The following is a 9592-nucleotide window of genomic DNA, read 5'->3' as shown; positions in this document are numbered from 1 at the left end:
TTACTACCTTTTATTAAAATTTTATTCTCGTAGTTTAACAAGAATAGTGTTCTGGACCGGGCTATTAGATCCGATTAACCGGTCCAATACGGCATAGTCCAAACTCGCCTAAGCCCTACCACCTAACAACTGTTCCTAAAAAAAAAAAATACTTGGGAGATGAATATCAATAATTACCTTATGAAATTTGAATACCCAGCTGGGTAGAAAAAGGTCAGACGGCCTGCTAGGGACTGTAGCTTAGTCTGTGTTTGGCCTGGCCTGGCCTGTCTTGTTATAAAATAAGTACAAGTTCAGACTTTTATAAAAATTTTATTATATTAATAAATCAGGTTCAGGCTCGTTAATTAGTCTTATTGGTCTGTCAGGCCTGCCTGGATCTGTTAATACATAATTACATATATAAATATTTTTTTATTATTATTAACAAAATTATGAGATATTTTAAATTTATTATATTTAATTATAAATAGTTTTATATATTTTAAATATTTTAAAATTCAAATTTTTTTTATAAATATTAAATATGACATATTACATATAAATATGTTTATTAAAAAATATTTTTTTTTAAATAATATTTTTATTTTTATAAAAAGAATTATCAGACTTTTTAATAAGTTTCAGGTCAGGCCAGTCTAAATAATAGATCAGATTTAGTACTTTAAAAAAAATTATAACAGGCTACAAACCAAATTCAAACCAATTGATTACATGACAGATCAGACCTGTTAAGATCAAAGCCTGACCTAATTTAGCATGTTTTCACTCCTACCAACTTACAAGAATAACCTCACAACATGGACATCTCTATAAAAAGGGAGCTCAACACTCCCTACAGATATGATTACCTCACCAAGAAATCTTTAAAATCTTATGAAATTAGTTATTAAAATTAATTTTATTTATATATTATTTAATTTATTTTTAGTATATTTATATTTTAATATATATTTTATATTAATAATTAATTTTAACGAATATAATTAAAAAATTTTAATTCTCTACATCTTTAACTCTTTTCCTTAGACGTTGGAATATTTTTATAAGTACCACTCTCAATGTCATTTTAGATCTCGTTTACCGTGAATGTCATTTCTGATATTTTTGTCAACAATTAACAAATTAATTTTTTTTACCGAAGATAGAAAAATCCGAACACGCGACCTTTAGGTGAGTATCGATTTAGGTGAGTATCGAGAGATATTTAGGTTATAGCTTCTAATTAATTAAATAAAAAATTAGAATATCATTCTTTTTTTAATATTTACTTTGCATTTAAAATAACACTAATAAATTCTTTATTTTTTCACAAAAAAATATTAATTCTTATTATCTCCTCTATAAAAAAAATTGTGTCAATACGTCTACATACAGTGTTGGAAAATCCATCCACTCGTCCAATATCCCTCTTTTGGTTTACAGCATAAGGACCAAGAATGAAGGCGCGCTTACCAGTTCAAGACCAATTCTAGAAGAAACACCCGGACCTGGTCAACTGTTTTGTTCCCTTTTGAATGCGTTAGCAGGTTATGGAGTGTAAAATCAATTAAAGAATGGATATTGTGAATGGAGCTGGAAATATGTCAAGTCTCCTAGTAAGTTAGCCTCACATTGACTTGCTTATAATTTGATAATTTCAGTGTTAAGAGAATATCCAACAATTTTAATGATGACAAATATTTTATTAAAATATAATTGATTGAGTATATTAATTATATATTTTAAGTATTGCAAAAAAAATCTTAATATAATCTAAATTTTAACAAGAAATATATTAAAAAAATAAGTATTTATTGTGATATATTCTTATTAAAATAAAAAAACAACAAAAAAGGAAAAATTTCATGAGATCATATTTAATATTAAGAAAAAAATATTTATTCTTAAAGATTGATCTTCATTATATAGTTGGCAATTTTCTAAAAATAAATTCAAAAAAAAAATTCAAAGATCTCAATTAAATTCAAGCAAAACAGTACATGTTTGATATATTCACCAGCAAGATCGATTATATATTCATAGAAAGCTAGTGCACATTGTAATCAAGCGAAATAAGGAGGTTATTCACATTTAAAGTCAACGACTATCTTTTTAATGAGTGCAACGACTCTATCTTCACCGTTTTGGATCTTGAATTCTCACAAAGGCCTAAGTTTTTTTTTTTTTTTTCTCAAGAAAATCAACTGAAAAGACGCGCCTTCCTCCTCCACGCCGCTCCCTTCGCGTCTAAACACTCATCCGCTAATTTCAAGCATGCGCACAAATTGAAGAAAGAAAAGAAGATCGAGCAAGGGAGGTTGTGAGTCACGCACCTATTACACCGAAGAAGAAATGCGCGACATTCACCATGATGATAAGTTGTTTCTTCAATCCCTTCCCTTGGTTTGAATTAAATTGAAGTGTGTTTCTCTTACTTTATAATCCATCTATGTCTAATGTAAAGCGGGATAAAGCTAGACAGTTCCATATTAAGAAAGATCTATGAATTTGGAATTGGGAAGTATATCTCCGATTAGATAATTTATGAGACAATATTTCGAAAAATGAATCATATTTATATGTTCAAGTAGACAGAAAGGATAAATGACATCTATTTAGTATGTAAGGAGAAGTATGGCTGAATTCTGTTTGCTTTTATCAGATATACTTCAAAAGGAGGGGCATTAAATGCTATCAAGGAGATGAATAGAATGCGATTAAGGAGTAAAGAATTCTTTCTGGGTGAGACTAAGTATAGGAGGAGGATTGATGTCTGAAAAAAAATCACTACCCACGATGAAAATTTCAAGGAGTCTCCTAATGGAAAACATAAAAATTTAAAGAAAAGGATATTGAGGTAAACCAGAAAGGGTGAGTTGTCTTAGAACACCATATAAGTGAAGAACTAGAAGCTCAAAGAGAACTGTTGGAATTGGGATGGGATGCGGTGATAATGATGCCACAGGGCTACGAGAAAGGTAATTGTCGTTGAGGATTTGAATGAGTGGCATGAGGATTTTTAGAAAACGCGAATGGATAATCCTTGGGTGTATCTGTTAGTTATGGTGAGTGCGGAATCTATGGGATCTCAAACAATTAATAACGAAACAATCTCTGAAATAACAGAGATTTGGAAATATGGGGATAAACGGAAAAAAGGGGTTGAGTTGGCATTGAACAAAAGTTCAGTTGGGGCTGGGTTGAAGTATATAAGGCCCAATATGTTAGTGGGATGTGGCGGCAAAGTGGCTGTGTGGTGCGACGGAGAGTACGTCATTGTGCGTTTTAAAAGAGCCTCCTTCCTGGCTACTGCGGGCAAAGGTGAAGAGAGGGGCGTGGCTGGTCATGGAGTTCGGCGAAGGGGTTGATGCCACGGTGAACAGCGTTGACTAGGCAGATCTGGGAGTAGTGCGGAAATCAGCTGGTGGTGGCGGAGGTGATAATGTCCGTGTTGAGTTTGATAGCGTGGAGGACAGGGAGGAGCGTGAAGCCCCTGATGCACCCGACGAGCAGAATCAATCCGGAAAGGAGATTGGCGGAGATGCGAAAAATTGTTCGAACAGTACAGCGGAGGAAAACATTCCACCAAGTGCAATTAATAAGATCCACGCTAGTTTGGACGGGAGTGGTAAGCAGTATGTTGGCATACGTCTGATGAGGGTGATGTAGTGCAAGATTCAGATTTAGAGGATGAGAATACAGTGGTGGAGAAAACTGGGTTGGAGGATGAAGGAGCTGTAAGAAACTTGGAAGATTCGGGGGACTCAGAGAAGGATGTAGACGGTGAAACTAATCAAGATGAGCACAGAGAAAGTTGGGATAAAGATATGGCTGAAAATAGGGCTGCTTGGGATCTGGCGGTCGAATTAGGAGCTGTTTTATATAACGAGGATGAGGATATTATGGCTATTCTTCAATCTCAGAATGAAGTATTGGCACAAAAAAGAAGGCAAGAAAAACAAAAAGAGAAAGTAAGAAGGAGTCGCCCCAAAAATCGGAATAAGGTATGTAAAAAAGTTTTTAAATGATTTTTAGTTCGTGGAATATGAGGGGTTTAAGGGGGTGTTGGAAAGTAGAAAATGGTAAAAAATTTAAGCGTAAAAATAATGTGAATATGTTAGAATTCATAGAGATAAAAAAGGAGGTGATTACTAAGTTTGATGTAGTGCAATTTTGGGGTAATGATACGGTGAATTTGAAATTTGTGGGATCGGAAGGTGCTTCTGGAGGTTTATTAATAATGGGGGATGATATGATGTTTAGGTTGAGTAATTATCACAAAGAGGAGAGATGGTTGTGTATAGAAGAAAAATTGACAAACATTATTTTTTATTTGTGCGATTTGCTTGGTGTATGGTGCGTATACAAGGGAAGAGAAGCTTGCTGTGTGGGAAGAGTTGAGTTTTTTTATCGAGAATATGTCAAGTTCCTCTTTGCTACATGGGTGTCTTCAATAAGGTTGTGCAGTTGGAAGAAAGGAAAGACGCTAGTGTGTTAACTGTTATGAGCAATATGAAATTGGTGGATATAGAGCTGAATGACCGTAAGTTTATGTAGTTCAGGAGTCAATCATGCAGTCCATTTGATAGAATGTTGGTGAGTTTGGTTTTATTGTTATCATTTGAAGCACTTGGGTAAAAAGGAATAATAGAATCTTCAGGAATAAAAAAACGGGTGTTGCAGGAGTAGTCAACAGGTCGATTAGGAGTTACAAAAAGTGGAGTGATATTTGATCTTTTGGATTGTTGATGGCTTTTGCCAAAGATGATTAGAAATTTGTTTATTTTTTCTGTTTAGTACTTTTCCGTTGATGCTCCACCTTGTTGTGTTGAGCTTTTTATTTAAAAAAAAAAGGAAGAGATCATGCTATCTATATATGAAGAAATCATTCAAGGAAAAAGCCAACCAACTAAAACACATTGAGAGATACAGCTTTTGCTGATTTGGTGTTCTTTCTTATCATTTGAGTGTGTTTTAATTTTTTTTTATTGTCTAAAATTAAGTTCATATTGAGAGATACAAAAGGCAAAAATAGTTCGTTCACATAAAAGTCATTTTATACTTTTGTTTGAGTGATTGTTTCGAAAGCATACTGGGATTAGAATGTACTTTGTTCTCCTTATCTAAGTTAGGTTAGCACTTAGAGGTTACTGAGCGTAGGTTAGCTTAATTAGGTGAGTGACAAGAGTGTGACTCTTTTGAAATTAGTGATTGTAATCATTCTTGATTTTAGTGAAAATTCTACTATAGTTCGTAAAAAAGACTGAATGTAAGTTTTATTACACTTAGAGACTGAATCAGGATATATCGCCCTTTCTCAAGTCATTAAGAACCTTTAATAAGTTTATAATAGTGTGAGCCAATCTAGAATTTGAATTTTGGTGAATATTAAATGAATCAAAATTATATTTAGATAAATTCAATTTACTTATTCATAAATTGACTCAAATTATATATATATATATATATATATATATATATATATATATATATATATATATATATAAAAGTTATAATTTTATATAAAATTATGAATTATATTTATATTATTTGAGTACTCGAACTATTTTAAAAGTTTTTGGTGAGTTGAACTTGAACTTTATTAAACAAGCTTGATAGTTAATGAATCAAGCCATGAGTTGAGTTTAATTATTTTGGATCAAATTTAAATTTGTTTTGCTTGAACTCAATTTGATTCACTTTCCACTCTAATTGTAACTTAATAATAATATTATTTTTTATTATAATAAAAGATAAAATAATGAGAATGAAAATTAATTTAAAAAAATTATACAAAATAAGAGCAAAAATATTAAATTTAAAAATAACTTCACTTTCCGATAAAATTACATCATATTTTATATTTGGAGTTGAAAAGCTTCACTTTTATAAGAGATGGGACTTCAACTCGACATGTGTAAAATTTTACCGACCGGTACTTGCATTATTTTTGTAATGTTTACATGACTTTATAATATACTTAGATTAATATATTTCTAATTCAATAAGAGTGACACATTTGTTAAATCAATTATAATGACTCATTGGACACCAAAAGAATAGTGACTATAATTTTTTAGTTACTAATATCTGCCGTTTAGAAAAAAATGCTTTGTTATGATTTTTTCGTAATAGAGCTTTTGTGCCGTCTAGATCAACAGTTATCTTTGTCAAACTCCCTCAACACTAATCTTGATCTCAATACTATTCTCTTTATGTCTCATTTGCACCCCTCTGAATTTTGTTTCTACTGCAATTAATTAAAATTTGGTGGACTAAAACTATTGTTTGAGTATTTGATGGAGGCTCAGAAGGATAATGTTAGAGAAGAGAATAACGACAGTGATGGGGAGATCTTGGAAGAAGAGGATATTAAGAAGGGTAAAGAGGCTTGTGCTAATAGCCTTGTTGGAAGAATATTTTTTGAGAGAAAATTTTCGGTTGGCACAATGGAGAGCGCTATGAAAGTGATATGAAAAAATCCAGCTGGTTTTCAGGTGGTGAAAAGAGCGGTTAATCAATTTCAATTTTTCTTCAAATCTGAAACTGACTTACTAAGGGTTGAAAAAGGCTCCCCATGACTTTTTAAGGAGTATGTTCTCCAGGTTGGAAGATGGTGTAATACTGACTAGGTAAGTAAGAACAAAATCCAATCCTTCCCAATTTGGATTCAACTATGGGGATTGCCGGAAAGCTTCAAGATATTGGAGGTGGTGAAGAAGGTGGGAGATAACATTGCTAAGGTGTTAGAAACCAAGAAGGACTAAGCCCAAGAAGAAACCAATCCCATCTTAGCTACTTAATAGTTTTTTAAGACTACCAGTCACAAATAACAAGTCAGATTCAGAGAGATCCGTAACTAAGATTAAACAACCTTCATTAAATGAAAAAGCAGAGGATTTAGAAGAAAACTATGAAATACGGTCTAATGCCAGTAGGAGGGGAAATAAGGAGAATGCGATGGTGACTGTGAATGAGGACGAAGGATTGATGGGAGGTAAAGCTTGTGGTCAATCTGTTAAAATGGATAATCTCAAACAGCTAGCGCGCTGAAAAGCAAAGAATTATAAAGCTGTCAGTGGAGTTAAGAGAATGAATGATGGTAAGGAGAGTCCAGAAAAACAGAAGAAAATCTGCCAGTGAGAGATTCAAATGGAGGAAGCTGAAGTGGAGGGCGCCAACCGACAAATGGCATCCACGGGGCCATAAAGGTACTTGTATAGAATTGTTGGGGTTTGAGAATACCCCTGACAATCCATAATTTTAAAGAGATCTATCGATTCCACTCCCCCGAGGTTGGTTTCATCTATGAAACCAAGAACCAACCTCGCCAAGTTGAACTGAAGCTGAGACAGTGTGGGTTTCAAGATTGGTTCATTTGCAATCCAGTTGGCACTGTAGGAGGTATGGCGCTGGCATGGAAAGAGGGTACTAATTTGAGGATTATCACCTTAAGTGACTACTTTATGACAACGAAGGTTAAAGACACAATCAAATAAGAGGAATGGGGTCTAATAGAAGTGCATCTTAGTTGCTCGGCGCTACGAAAGAATGAACAGTTTGAGAAAGTATCTCAATGTATTCAACAATTCCACCATAGATGCCTCATCTTGGGAGATTTCATTGCAATTGTTAGTCCTCAAGAGAAGACAGGGGTTCTAGTGGTTCAAGTTCTTCTATGATAGTATTTAATGGGTTTATTAACAGCAACACTCTGATAGACTTAGGGATGGTAGGTAGACTGTTCACATGGTCCAATAGAAGACAATACCAAGATCTGATCTAGGAGCACCTTGATCATATGATGGCAGCAATGGAGTGGTCTAGTCTTTATCCCTCTGCAGCAGTTGTTAGGCTTAACGAAGATGGTTCAGACCATGCTCCAATACTACTGAACACTAACCCTCTCCAAGAGAGATCCAAAAGAAGGTTCAAGTTTTGAGAGAGACGGTGCAGGGTGGAAGAGGTGAAGAAAATAGTGGAGAGTGCATGGAGGTCGGACATTGAGGGTTCAACAATATTTATCTTAGCATATAAGTTGAAACAATGTACACATGCTATTGTTCAGTGGCAGCAAATATCCCAGACTAACTCTAAGGTGCGAATTGAGGAAATTCAAAGACAACTAGAGGACCTTAGAAATACGGGGATACAAAGGGGCTTTGAGGTAACTAAGTTAGAGAAAAAATTAGAGGAGGCCTACAATCAAGAGGAGAGCTATTGGAGAGATAAATTCATAATCAAGTGACTCCAGGCAGGGAACCGCAATACTAAGTTCTTCCATCAATTTACTCAAGTTCGCTGCCAGAAAAACAAGATATGGAACCTAGTTACAAATGATGGATCTATTGCTAATACCAACAAGGGGATTGCTAATGTGGCTGAGTCTTACTTCTGAGATATTTTCTCGACTTTCCTTATTGCTGATCCGAGTATGAAATTCGATACTTTAGAAGTAAAGGTGTCCCTAGCTATGAACAGAAAACTGATCAGGCCTATTTTTCTATAAGAAGTGAAAAAAGCTACTTTTAGTGTGCACCCCTAGAGTATACATGGGGATGACAGCTTCACCGCTAAGTTCTTTCATTTTTTTTGGAATATTGTGGGAGGAGATGTTTATAAAGCACTTAAGAGCTTCTTTTTAGGTGGCAGAATACTCAGGAGCTTCAATCACACCCAAATCAGCTTAATCTCTAAGATCTCAAATGCTAGAGACATGACTCAGGTGAGGCCAATTAGCCTGTCTTCTGTGGTTTATAAGATTATCTCCAAAGTATTGGTCCACAGGCTTTAAAGTGTTATGAACAAATATATTAACCATAATCAAGGTGCATTTCTGAAGGAAAGACTCATTTCATATAATATTCTAGTGGCTCAAGAATGTATGCACTACTTGAAAACTAAAAGGACAGGCATGGAGATTGAAATGGCCATCAAACTTGATATGAGCAAAGCTTTGATAGAGTGGAGTGAAATTTTGTGGTTTATATTAGAGAAGATTTTGATTCACAGCTGGTGGGTTGGATATGTGAGCTAGTTACCACTGTTTCTTACTCTGTGGTTGTGGAAGGTTAACCATATGATTTTTTTAAGCCATCGAGAGGCATCCGTCAGAGTGATCATCTCTCTCCTTATCTTTTCCTCTTTTTGTGCGGAAGGCCTCTCCTTCTTGTTACACAAAGCAGAGAAAAATAGGTGGATCCAAGATATTCAAATTAATAGGAGATGCCCTATGATCACTCACATACTCTTTGCAGACGACTCAATTATTTTTTGTAAAACCTCCGAGGATAGTTGTGTCAACATTCTTAACCTATTGGACTGGTATGAAAGTTTTAGTGGTCAGCAGGTCAATCTCAATAAATCTGTTGTGTTTTTCAGCAACAACACCCCCTCACGATGTTAGATTGGAGTTGGCAGGAAACTTGAACATCAATCATGTAGGCACCCAAGATAAATACCTGGAGTTGCCTTCTATTGTTCAGAAATCAAAGAAAATTACTTTTGGCGCTGTTAAAGATAAAGTTCAGAAACGAGTGGAAGGCTGGAAAGGAAAGCTCATTTCTTCAGGTAGAAGGCATGTTCTAATTAAGTCGGTTGGAGATGCGAT

General features: G+C 34.5%; 1 long non-coding RNA gene across 1 annotated transcript; it reads left to right on the top strand.

Annotated features, from left to right (window-relative positions):
- The first annotated feature begins 1957 nt into the window (after positions 1–1957).
- On the top strand, positions 1958–5303 carry LOC140182516 (uncharacterized). Its single transcript, XR_011878252.1, has 2 exons — positions 1958–2360; positions 2645–5303. It is a non-coding gene; the product is annotated as an uncharacterized lncRNA (long non-coding RNA).
- Positions 5304–9592: the final 4289 nt, after the last annotated feature.

The sequence above is a fragment of the Arachis hypogaea genome, chromosome 20 (genome assembly GCF_003086295.3).
Source record: "Arachis hypogaea cultivar Tifrunner chromosome 20, arahy.Tifrunner.gnm2.J5K5, whole genome shotgun sequence".
Taxonomy (NCBI): Eukaryota; Viridiplantae; Streptophyta; class Magnoliopsida; order Fabales; family Fabaceae; genus Arachis; species Arachis hypogaea.
This window is presented reverse-complemented; position numbering and strand designations above follow the sequence as displayed.